The sequence below is a fragment of the Hyla sarda genome, chromosome 6 (assembly GCF_029499605.1).
Source record: "Hyla sarda isolate aHylSar1 chromosome 6, aHylSar1.hap1, whole genome shotgun sequence".
In the NCBI taxonomy this organism is placed as follows: domain Eukaryota; kingdom Metazoa; phylum Chordata; class Amphibia; order Anura; family Hylidae; genus Hyla; species Hyla sarda.
This window is the reverse complement of record NC_079194.1, coordinates 231,391,709-231,404,789: the sequence shown is the minus strand read 5'-3', so window position 1 is coordinate 231,404,789 and position 13,081 is coordinate 231,391,709. Positions and strand designations below refer to the sequence as shown.

The 13,081-nt window shown below is 44.9% G+C and overlaps 1 long non-coding RNA gene across 2 annotated transcripts in view; it reads left to right on the top strand.

The window, feature by feature from the left end:
- LOC130276806 (uncharacterized) overlaps window positions 1-13,081 on the top strand; it is a 66,681-nt gene that overhangs the window by 6,469 nt on the left and 47,131 nt on the right. For both annotated transcript variants that reach the window (XR_008845252.1, XR_008845251.1), the window contains exon 2: window positions 7,137-7,327. This is a non-coding gene — a long non-coding RNA (uncharacterized LOC130276806). The remainder of the gene's footprint in view (window positions 1-7,136; window positions 7,328-13,081) is intronic.

The following is a 13,081-nucleotide window of genomic DNA, read 5'->3' as shown; positions in this document are numbered from 1 at the left end:
GCCACACCGCTCTGGGACCGCAATGATCCTGCCACAGCCACAGTCCAGGCCTTCTTCGCTGAACTCCGGAGTGTCTTCGAGGAGCCAGCCCGAGCTTCTTCTGCCGAGACTGCCCTGTTGAACCTGGTCCAGGGTAATTCTTCCGTTGGCGAGTACGCCATACAATTCCGTACTTTTGCTTCTGAACTATCCTGGAATAATGAGGCTCTCTGCGCGACCTTTAAAAAAGGCCTATCCAGTCGCATCAAGGATGTGCTGGCCGCACGAGAGATTCCTGCCAATCTGCAAGAACTCATCCATCTAGCTACCCGCATTGACATGCGTTTTTCTGAGCGACACCAAGAGCTCCGCCAGGAAAAAGACTTAGATCTCTGGGCACCTCTCCCACAGTATCCGTTGCAATCTACGCCTGGGCCTCCCGCCGAGGAGGCCATGCAAGTGGATAAGTCTCGCCTGACCCAGGAAGAGAGGAATCGCCGTAGGGAAGAAAATCTCTGTCTTTACTGTGCCAGTACCGAGCATTTCTTGGTGGATTGCCCTATCCGTCCTCCACGCCTGGGAAACGCACGCACGCACCCAGCTCACGTGGGTGTGGCGTCTCTTGGTTCCAAGTCTGCTCCTCCACGTCTCACGGTACCCGTGCGGTTTTCTTCTTCAGCCAACTCCTCCCTCTCAGCCGTGGCCTGCTTGGACTCCGGTGCCTCTGGAAATTTTATTTTGGAGTCCTTTGTTAATAAATTCAGCATCCCGGTGACCCGTCTCGTCAAACCGCTCTACATTTCCGCGGTCAACGGAGCCAGATTGGACTGCACCGTGCGTTACCGCACAGAACCCCTCCTGATGTCTATCGGACCCCACCACGAAAGGATTGAGTTCTTCATTCTCCCCAACTGTACCTCTGAGGTCCTCCTCGGTCTGCCTTGGCTCCGGCTTCATTCCCCCACCATTGATTGGACCACCGGGGAGATCAGGAACTGGGACTCTGCCTGCCACAGGAAGTGCCTCTCCCCCCCTCCCAGTCCCGTCAGGCAAGCCTCTGTGCCTCCCCATAGCCCCCGTCCTGGTGTCACACTGCCCCGTGCCAGGCCTCGCCCTCTGCCCTCCCTCCCCATTCCCACTCCTGCTGTACTGCCTGCCGTTGAGGAAACCCTCCATTCTTTCCCGGTGTCCTCATCCCAGGGGAGGCAGTTACCGGACAAAGAGAAGGGGAGACCTAAGGGGGGGGGTACTGTTACGCCTAGCGCTCCGGGTCCCCGCTCCTCCCCGGAGCGCTCACGGCGTCTTTCTCCCTGCAGCGCCCCGGTCGGTCCCGCTGACCGGGAGCGCTGCACTGTCTTGGCCGTTGGGGATGCGATTCGCACAGCGGGACGCGCCCGCTCGCGAATCGCATCCCAGGTCACTTACCCGTCCCGGTCCCCTGCTGTCATGTGCTGGCGCGCGCGGCTCCGCTCTCTAGGGCGCGCGCGCGCCAGCTCTCTGAGACTTAAAGGGCCAGTGCACCAATGATTGGTGCCTGGCCCAATTAGCTTAATTAGCTCCCACCTGTGCACCTGTCTATATAACCTCACTTCCCCTTCCCTTCCTTGCCGGATCTTGTTGCCTTGTGCCAGTGAAAGCGTTTAGTGTGTCCAAAGCCTGTGTACCTGAACTTCTGCTACCCATCCTGACTAAGAACCTTGCCGCCTGCCCCCGACCTTCTGCTACGTCTGACCTTGCCTCTGCCTAGTCCTTCTGTCCCACGCCTTCTCAGCAGTCAGCGAGGTTGAGCCGTTGCTAGTGGATACGACCTGGTTGCTACTGCCGCAGCAAGACCATCCCGCTTTGCGGCGGGCTCTGGTGAAAACCAGTAGCCTCTTAGAACCGGTCCACTAGCACGGTCCACGCCAATCCCTCGCTGACACAGAGGATCCACTACCTGGAAGCCGAATCGTGACAACAACATTTGTAACATGGATGGTTGCATTTAAAACAGCCTGTTTTAGAAAGAAATGTGAGATTCTTTTTGTTATGTTTTTTTTTGGTCACTAGGAGCAAGTATGTTTTTTAAAGATCTTGCTCGACGATATGTAACACAAGGTTTAGGAGGAAGAACAGAATGGAGAAAAAGGGGTAATTTAGCAGGATTTCCCAATGTTTGGTTAGGATAAATTTGATTTGTTTACTGTTATTAGAGAAGGTGGTAATGAAATTGCAGGATCTCACATGTAGTGTATCTTGATTGCTTATGGAGTTACTGGTGGATTTGGATAGGCATTCAGCTTGGGTATGCAGGCTGGCTCGTTTACTTGCAGCTTTGATAAGACTGAATGATATTTCTTAGCTTTGAATCTGGACTTTAAAGTACTGCTTTGTTTTTTGTAATCAACTTCAGAGGTACAGTTTCGGCAAATGCGCTTAAATTGGCCATAAGGCACATTCAGCAGCGATTTTTTTAATAGTGGAAGCTTTCAAAATGGAAATAACTATTACTATCTACTTTCTTGAAGTATGTTTTGGTACCTATTTTGTTATCAATTGAGTGGAAAACAGAAACATCCAGAAATTCTGCGTTATTGTCAAAAATTTGTTGCCTGAATACTAGGCCCCAATCATTGTTGTTGAGATAGTGTAAAAATATTTCTAGGGCGGTGATGGAGCCATTCCAAACAATGAAGATGTTGTCTATATAATGTCTATAGTACGTACAGTGCAGAAGGAGGGGGTGATTATAAACATACTTTTCTTCGAACTAGCCAACAAACAGATAAGCAAAACTTGGCGCAAAGCGCGTCCCCATTGCGGTGCCTTTCCGCTGCGTATAGATCTTGTTTAAAAAGGAAAAGTCAGAATAAAATAAATCCCTTTCAGGACAAACTCTCTTTGTATTGGGGGTATACCGTCATCCAGATTAAGATAGCAAGATATGGCTCACAAACCCAAGTTGTTGTCGATGATGGTATATAATGAACATATGTCCATGGTTACAAATTTAAAATGGTCCTCCCACTTGATTTCTAAAATGGAAGTGATAAAATCGGTGGTGTCTTTTAAAAATAAGTCCAATTTAATCTGTAAAATAATATCAATATAGTGGGATAATTTAGAAGTCAGGGAATTGACCCCTGATATAATCGGTCTTCCAGATGGTTGATCTATATTTTTATGCACATTGGAAAGGTGATAAAAAATGGGAAGGGCCGGCTCTTGAATGAGTATGTAATTTGCTTCCTGCTTAGATAGTGCTCTTTATATTTATTCCAGATGCATCCTTATTTGTTTTTTGTTATTACTGGACCAGAGTATGTTGTTTTTAATCAGCATTAACTTTTCCCTTTGCACTGTCCTCCATTTTGATTGTTTAATGAACATGCCTATGTAAACCCCTCATGTATGCTGTTGTGTATGTACTCTGCTAATCTGAAGAAGGGGTGGATTGCTGTACATCAATACATTTGCCGAATACTTTACCTTTGTGACTCAAGTGTGATACTTTATCTGGATATCCAAGCGCCTGCTGGCTAGGTCGTTTTTACTCCATTCCATATCCCATGTCATTTTAATAATTACGTTGAGCACCATTTCATTTTTCATTTCCTTTTATTTATTATCCAAATAAAAGTTTAGTTTTAGGGCAATTCACAAAAATAGGGATATCTGTACCCCAGGCATTGCGCTCTGGGGTAATTGTGTTTATTATCAAAATTGGTAACTGGATTTTATTTAGCATTTCTGTTGTTTATGTATGTTAAGGAGGTCCTACAATAAAAACACTAAATTGGTGTTCTAGAAGCAATTGAAATACGACAACAGAAAAGGGTTCCTGGGAGTAATTACCCAGTCACATATAGTAGGATATACAGGGTGGGCCATTTATATGCTTACACCTTAATAAATGGGAATGGTTGGTGATATTAACTTCCTTTTTGTGGCACATTAGTATATGTGCGGGGGGAAACTTTTCAAGATGGGTGGTGACCATGGCGGCCATTTTGAAGTCGGCCATTTTTAATCCAACTTTTGTTTTTTCAATAGGAAGAGGGTCATGTGACACATCAAACTTATTGTGAATTTCACAAGAAAAACAATGGTTTGCTTGGTTTTAACGTAGCTTTATTCTTTCATGAGTTATTTACAAGTTTCTGACCACTTATAAAATGTGTTCAATGTGCTGCCCATTGTGTTGGATTGTCAATGCATCCCTCTTCTCCCACTCTTCACACACTGATAGCAACACCACAGGAGAAATGCTAGCACAGGCTTCCAGTATCCGTAGTTTCAGGTGCTGCACATCTTGTATCTTCACGGCATAGACAATTGCCTTCGGATGACCCCAAAGATAAAAGTCTAAGGGGGTCAGATCCGGAGACCTTGGGGGCAATTCAACTGGCCCACGATGACCAATCCACTTTCCAGGAAACTGTTCATTTAGGAATGCTCGGAGCTGACACCCATAATGTGGTGGTGCACCATCTTGCTGGAAAAACTCAGGGAGCGTGCCAGCTTCAGTGCATAAAGAGGGAAACACATCATCATGTAGCAATTTCGCATATCCAGTGGCCTTGAGGTTTCCATTGATGAAGAATGGCCCCACTATCATTGTACCCCATATACCACCCCATACCATCAATTTTTGTGTTCCACCAGTCTTGGAGGGATCTATCCAATGTGGGTTAGTGTCAGACCAATAGTGGTGGTTTTGTTTGTTAACTTCACCATTCACATAAAAGTTTGCCTCATCCCTGAACAAAATCTTCTGTGTAAACTGAGGGTCCTGTTCCAATTTTGGTTTTGCCCATTCTGCAAATTCAGTGTGCCGATCTGGGTCATCCTCGTTGAGATGCTGCAGTAGCTGGAGTTTGTAAGGATGCCATTTTTGAGTAGCTAATATCCGCCAAAGGGATGTTCGACTAATGCCACTCTCCGGTGACATGCGGCGAGTGCTACGCTGTAGGCTCTTGCTGAATGAAGCTAGGGCAGCCACTGATGTTTCTTCATTAGTGACAGATTTCATGCGTCCACATTTTGGCAAATCCAACACTGAACCAGTTTCACGAAACTTAGCAAGCAGTTTGCTAACTGTAGTATGGGAGATGGGTGGTCTCGCAGGGTGTCTTGCATTGAAATCTGCTGCAATGACCCAGTTACTGCGTTCACCAGACATCAAAACAATTTCTATCCGCTCCTCACATGTTAAACTCGACGACATGTCAATGGCTGTAAACAAAGAGAAACTTGTAAATAACTCATGAAAGAATAAAGTTACGTTAAAACCAAACACATCAGTGTTTTTCTTGTGAAATTCCCAATAAGTTTGATGTGTCACATGACCCTCTTCCTATTGAAAAAACAAATTTGGATTCAAAATGGCCTCATGAAAGATTAAAGTTATGTTAAAACCAAGCACACCAGTGTTTTTCTTGTGAAATTCCCAATAGGTTCGATGTGTTACATGACCCTCTTCCTATTGAAAAAACAAAAGTTGGATTCAAAATGGCCGACCTCCAAAATGGCCGCCATGGTCACCACCCATATTGAAAAGTTTCCCCCCTCACATATACTAATGTGCCACAAACAGGAAGTTAATATCACCAACCATTCCCATTTTATTAAGGTGTATCCATATAAATGGCCCACCCTGTATATAAACACTCTTTGAAAAGAGAAACCGAGATTTAAAACCTGGCCTTATACAGGGGATTTTAATTGTTCACAATGTGAGTCCTGTGAAAAAAAAGAAAGAAAAGAAGGAAGGTGTAAGATACTTATCTATCTGCGCTACCATGGTGAGCCCAGCTTCTCTGCTATGGCACCAGCAGAGTTGCTCACCCTCCTTGACAACCAGCCATGCTGATGGCAGAGCTGGGCAGCCTATCAGGGATATCAGGCTAATTAGGCTTGGTGCTGGCATCTCATGCTTTTGTACCAAAGCACATTTAAATAGAAGGCTGCTGACTACAGCAGTCTGTGATTGGTCTTCTATAGCCACTCTCGTGTTTTTCTGCTGGATAGTTTGGCTGTGCCTGACACAACTTGCTTGTTACTCAGATTACCCCTTGCCTAGCGACCTAGACCCTTACATACTCTCTTAGACCTGTTACTGACCATCCTTTTGCAAAGTGATTTATACCTTGATGTAGTGCTGGGCGGTATGACCAAAAATGCATATCACGGTATTTTTGTAAGTTATGTCGGTTCCTCGGTATTTAACGGTATTCCAACCCCCCCCCCCCCCGTGGGGAACTAATCATATGTTACCCGCAGGCGGTGCTCTCCTCGTCTTCCTGTCAGCCACTGGCGCTTTAACTGAATGAATTGTGGGCCGTGGCGCTGGAAGGGATTAAAGGACATCTGTACTGATTAATCTTACATATTCCTGTGCCCGGGCTGCAAAAATAAACAAAATAAACTTTGACTACATTCCCCCGATGCTCCGATATCGACCTCATGGTTCTCCGCTGCGATCCTCATGCTGCTTCCTGGGGACGGGAACGTCAAAGAGCCGTCAGCGTATCACCGGCCACAGCGATGTCCCGCCTCGGCCGGTGATAGGCTGAGCGCACTGTCATGTAAGGAGCTTAGCCTATCACCGCCCGAGGTGGGACATCGCTGCGGCCAGTGATACGCGCTGGCAGCTCCCTGGAGGACGGGGAGAGCAGCACCTGCGGGTAACATATGATTAGTTCCTCGATGTGGGGGACAGCACTGCGGCTTCTAATTCATTGGGGAGAGGTTAGAGAAGCAGAGCAGCGCCTGCGGGTCACATATGATTAGTTAGTTTTTTTGCACATTTAAAGCATCCCTTTTTTGCTGCAAATTACATACAAAAGAAAAAACACCTTTTCCATGTAAGAGAGTGCAACAAAAAATAGTAAATAAAATGTGAAAAAAGTAATGCAAAAGAAAATAACAGTCATGGATGTGCAGTTATATATTTACATAAAGCTTTTCTTTTTTTAGTGGCCATTTCTTTCATGTGGACCAGCACTCTTCTACTTCATTAGTGGTTTTAATCCTCTCTATGTTGTTAGGTGTTGCTTTTTACCATTCTTTGAAGTGGAAGCACACTGTGCTTATTCCTGTACTGTTTTTTATGACTTCAGCTTTGGACTCTCAGGAGGCTTTCTCGTCTCAACAGGCTGCTACTTTTTTTCTTCCAGATATTGGAAGTTTTGTGGACTCTGATTTCAACAATATTGCCACTGAGATTATTGAGGGCCAGAAGTTATTAAATCGATTATAGTGGTATATTACGAGTCTAGAGAAATATTTTCAATGTTCTATGTCACCAAGGGGACTTAAACTACAGACATTTCTGGATTTCAAGGATTTCAAGAAAATATGGGAAAAGGTATTTTACAGTGTACCAAGGTTTTTATAAATATATTGATTCTTCATAACTAATTGTTGTTATCGCAGATCCAGGGAACCGAGGTGGGTCATCCATATTTTGACAGTAAAAAAAAAGCTTTCCAATGGAAACATGTAGTTAATACGAGAATAGGATGCCAGATGGAGTTAAATGTGGTCAATGCTTCTGATCCCCAAAAGGAAGATTTTTTTAAAATCAGAAACAAGCAATGCCAAAAGAGAACTTGAAGGGGACACCTCAACACAATTAAAATTAAACTCACAGAATCAGGGACAAGATCAATAGGGGGGAGGGGGGAAGTTACAATCGCTAAATAATTAAGAGGGCTCAAATGCAAGTATTCCGGATAGCCATGAAGTCATCAATTTATCTTGTTATGAATTCAGTGATCAAGAAAGGTCAGTTTTACAACGGTGTTTGACATTCTGACCAGAAATGTTTTAGATAAATTTACCTTTAAAAAGAATGTATATCTTTTTTACAGACAGCTAACCTTTAAGTTACTTTATGGCAAACTGAAACTGGAGCAGGATTGGACAGCCTCTGGTTGACAAGTATTCATGCATTTGATGTCATTATTTGAAGAGAATAATGGCAAACACTAGGTAGAAAATGCGTGACCATGAGCAAGCCTTCTCATTTTATCATACCATTCAACTTATTTCCACACTTACAATTCTTTTTTGATTTGGTAGTACATGATGTCAAAAAAAATACAAGCAGACAGAATATCTGAAAAAATATTACTAGGGAGGAAAAAAGTAAAGGACAATCCAGTGTTTATAATCAAAGAGATAGAAAAATGGGGCAATATTGTTTTTAAGGCTTATTGAAATGTATGGTGAGGAAGCCTTATTTCCACTGAGGGATAATTATTTGTATTCAGTTTTGTCCCCTGATCCCACATATGTCTTCACTTAAAAAAAATTATAGGCCACTATGATCAACCAGAAGTTATGGAAAATGAACTGGAGTGTTTGACCATAGATGATCCAACAGTTGCCACCTACTATCTTCTACCAAAAACCACCTGACTGTATTGGGCATAGGTAGTCTAATTTAAAAAGCTACCATCTTTGTTGATGTGCTTTTTGTGCAGTGGTTTAAATATGAGACCCCATCTTCAGGAAATAGACAGGACGCAACTTCCAGATGATGTATTCAAACATTGCATTTTGTGAAATGGTTGTGACCATTTCTCCTTCTTGGATTCAGATTTTGAAAAGGATGAAATGTTGGAAACATTTATTATTGACTTATGGACTTATCGACTTATGGACTTCAAACACAATTATTTTGGTACTTGGAAGTACGATGGGTGGTCTGTGCACCATCTTATGCTAACCTTTTATGGGGTTTCTGGAGGAGGCCCATTTGTACCCATCGCATACCCATGTAATCAAAAGCTATAGATCTGTTGATGATGTTTTTCCTGATACTGAAAATGATTATCAGTTGCTCTTTTAGGAACTGCACAATAACCACTTAAACAGTAAACTGACAACTATATCACAGGCATCAATTGATTTTTTTTAATCTCCATTTATATTTGGAGTACTAAATTGTTTCAGAAACATACTTACTTCAACAATTTTCTTAATTTCTTTGGTTCACATCTGAAATATATAAAACTGTGATACCAACTGGACAGTCCCTGTGCCTCAGTGCAGTTTGTACTAAATTCCATTACTTCAGAGCATCAGGAAAATATCTAACTACATGCCTTTATCCTTTTATTGGCATCATCTACGTAAAAGCCCTAATTTGGAGAAACGTGTCTACTCCACCAACACTGACCATAGAGGACTAAACCTTAAGGATAAGTTGTGAGGAACCAATTTATTCAACCCTCTAGAGCATTGAGGAGGGGTGGAGACTTTGTGCCACTCATCCTTTTGGAGATTGCATTTGTCTATTTATTGCTTTGACAGACAAGTTTGCAAACCCCAGGCATAACCAGGCATACATATTATCGATCATGTGGATTGTAAATCTACTAATGTCTTTTATGTTTTGTTCTGTAGCTGTCCAAAAATCCATGCGATTTTTTAAATCACCATGGGAATATGTATATTAAACTAAAAGTCATTGGGTGATATTAATCAAGAAAAGTTGACTAGTTGCCCATAGCAACCAATCAGATTGCTTCTTTCATTTTGCAGAGTCCTTGTCAAAAATATAAGAAGGGATCTGATTGATTGCTATGGGCAACTCAGCATCTTTTCCTCTGCGCAGGTTTTGATAAATCTCCCCCATTGTACTTGATAAAGTTGAAATGGACAGGGTGGGAGTCTGGTTCTTGCACTCCAGATGGGTTTTACTGCTGGGAACCATGTGTCTGATGGGATTAAAAGTAGAACTACTTTTTACAGGATTTCATAAACAATTAGGGGTCATATATTATGTTCAAATGGTGGCTTATTAAAAACATCACTAGAACATTCCAGAACATAATCCTGTCCAGTAAGTGAGGGTGGCACTAGTAGTCCTCTGTTCTTACTCCTGTCCTATCATGCTGCAACTTAAAAACAGAAAGGAGGGGTTACAGCGCAGCCTGCAGAAGTTGGATGAAGACACCAAGCACAGCAGGTTTAAGAAAGGAAGATGAGTCATGCAGAATGAGGGATACACCCCCTCCAAAGTACAGAATTAGGGATGAGCGAATCGAATGGGCACTGTCATGAAAACGAAAAATTGATATGTTGTAGTACTTAAGTACTACAACATATCTCTAATATAGTTTAATTAAAAAAAGTGATTTTAAAACAGTTTAAAATCACTTTTAAATTCGGCTACAAGGGGTCGCCCTCCTAGTGGCCGAATCCATTTAGCAGTGACGTCACTAATGAATTCCGACTCGTTGAAGCCTGGCAACGAGTCGAAATACAATCACTGCTGTGCTCGCTCCCGCCTGTCAATCAGACAGGTGGGAGCGAGCGATTTGAAGGAAGAGGACGCGCGCAGGCTCGGGGACAAGGTAAAGTATTATGTTCACTGTATTATAAATATGTTCAAGTATTATGTATACTGTTCACCTATACAGTATGCCTCCAGTTTCCCCACTAAAACTCCAAGCATGCCCTGGGAGTTGTAGTGGGGAAGCCTGGAGGGACACTGAATAGGTTAACTGAGGGGGAGTGGGTTGAGCAGAGTGGCGGGGCCGGGGGGGTTGCAGGCTGCGCGGCGGGGAGGGGGTACTCTGGGTGAACTAAGGAGGAGGGGGAGTGAGTTGAGCGGCACGACGGGGAGGGGGGGGGGGGAAGTTGCGGGCTGCGCGGCGGGGAGCGGTATGTGCTCCGGTGTTCACCTATACAGTATGCCTCCAGTTGTTTCCCCACTACAACTCCCAGCATGCCCTGACAGCCAATAGATGTCAGGGCAAGCTGGGAGTTGCAGTGGGGAAACAGCTGGAGGCACCCTGTATAGGTGAACTACGGGCGGAAGTTTCGGCCCCAGCAGGCATCAGAGACGTGGTGCCTGCTGGGGAAGTCTGCCTGGTAGTGAGCACACTGCCAGGCAGACAAAAAAGCATTTTTAATATGTAAAAAAAAAAATTTAAGGCAGGGAGGGGGTTAGGGATAGATGGGTAATAGGCAGGGACAAAAAAAAAAGTGATGGTGGGAGATACCCTTTAACTCGTTACGAATCATCGCCACAATTAAACTCCATTTAGTGCGGTCCAGATACAGGGGCGGGGCATCTAAAATGGAATGGGAATCTACATGTCAGGACATGCGGCAAGGAATCCTGGGAAGGCGGGAACAAGGGTCGGTGGGATGACCCTGAATCACATGCAGCCTTTCAGCAGCCAGCCACCCCTGTGATGTCACAGCCCTATATAATCGGCAGCCACCTTGCGGCCAGTCACATCAGCGTTCTATTACAGAGAGAGAGAGGGACAGACAGCAGTGTGTGTTGCACAGAAAATCATTTTTACAGAAGTGATTCACATCCCAGTCACATCAGTGTTCTATTGCAGAGAGAGAAGGACAGAGAGCAGTGTGCGTTGCACAGAAAAGCATTTTTACAGCAGCGATTTCCCTCCCAATCACATCAGTGTTCTATTGCAGAGAGGGACAGAGAGCAGTTTGTTGCACAGAAAAGCTATTTTACAGCAGCAAATTCACCTCAAGCCCAAAACCAGCCTAGAAGCACTGATAGGGAAGGGAGTGAGATTGAGAGAGAGTGCAATTTTGGGTGTAGTACACAGCGACTGTGTGCTGCAGCGCTAGTGTGTACAACAACTGAAAAGCTAATAGTGGCCAGCCAGTTAGGGTAAGCAGAGCACTAAAAGCGTATTGTCCTCTATTAAGTGCAACCTGTGCGTACATCTAAATGGTGTACCATTTTGTTCCTGTTAAAGTCTTAAGGGCCTAGATACTGTGAAAGGCCAAGCAAAAGTACACACCTGCTGGTGATGTAGACAAATACTGTTTTAAGCGTACTGGAGCGCATTGTCCTCCCCTCATAAGTGCGTACCACATACGTACATCGAAGTGGTGTACCATTTTGTTCCTTTTAAAGTTTTAAGGGCCTAAGTAATGTGAAAGGCCAACCAAAAGTACACACCTGCTGGTGTTGTAGACAAATACTTTTTTAAGCATAGTGGAGCGTATTGTTCTCCCCTCAAACACGCACTAAGTATGGAAGGCAGAGAAGTGCCAGGACGTGCATAGAGGAGTGGCAGAGGCCAAATTTCATCAGGCAGAGGTTGCAGCAGACTAGGGGCGAGTGGCAACAGGAGTCGCAGTGAGATGCCTGAGCTCCCGGTATCAGCTAGTGGTCGTGTCTCGACCAGCAAGCCATCTGCCATCATCGATTGGTTAACACGGTCATCCAATTCATCACAATTGACATCTGACACCCCCAGTCAACAGTCAGTGGGTTCCTTAGACACAAACCTCAGTTGGCATGGCCGGGAGCAGTCCCTGTCCTCCCATTGCCTCTGTCCTATGCTGTTCCCTCTCCTACAGAAGTATCTTATGCTGTGGGTTCAGCTCCACTATTCAGTGAGGATGATCTAATAGAGGACAGTCAGCAGCTAATGCCCAGCCAAGAAGTGGTGGAAACATCCACCACTTCCTCCGCTAGGCAGGCAAGTAGTGATGAGGAGAGTGGCGTGGGAGGTGGTATTGCGAGCGTTCAGGGTCCTAAAGCAGATACTGTTGAGGGACTTGAGGAGGACATCAGTGACTTGCAGACACAACTCGATGATGACGAAGCCGATCGCACTTGGGAGCCGGGTGCAGAAGGGGCTTCATCATCATCAGGAGAAGAGGGTTGCAGGTTGCCCATGAGGCAGCAGCTGAGCCAGCAAGGTGGTAGCATGGTTGGCAGTCAGCATGGTGGCAGAAGTGGCAAGTCTGGAGCCAAACGTGCCTGGGGTAGACCACCTGCCTCGTAGCAGCCTACCTTCCCGAGAGGTAGTGGAACAGGGGTTCCTGGAGTCGGCGGCAGTAGCAGTTAATTAGTGCAGACTGTTGGTGGGAAAATCAGCTACTCGGCGGTGTGCCAGTTTTTCGTCAAGCATCTGGAGGATGTTAACCTGGCCACATGCAAGATGTGTCGGTAGAAGGTGAAGCATGGCTAGGGTCCCAATGTTGGCACCATGGCCCTGCGTCAACATATGCAGCGTCACCATAAAGAGGCCTGGGAGGACCATGGCTCCGATGTGGTGGTCCAGCCTGCTGCATCACCCAGTGGCACGCCACTCCCTGTTTTATCCAGCCAAGG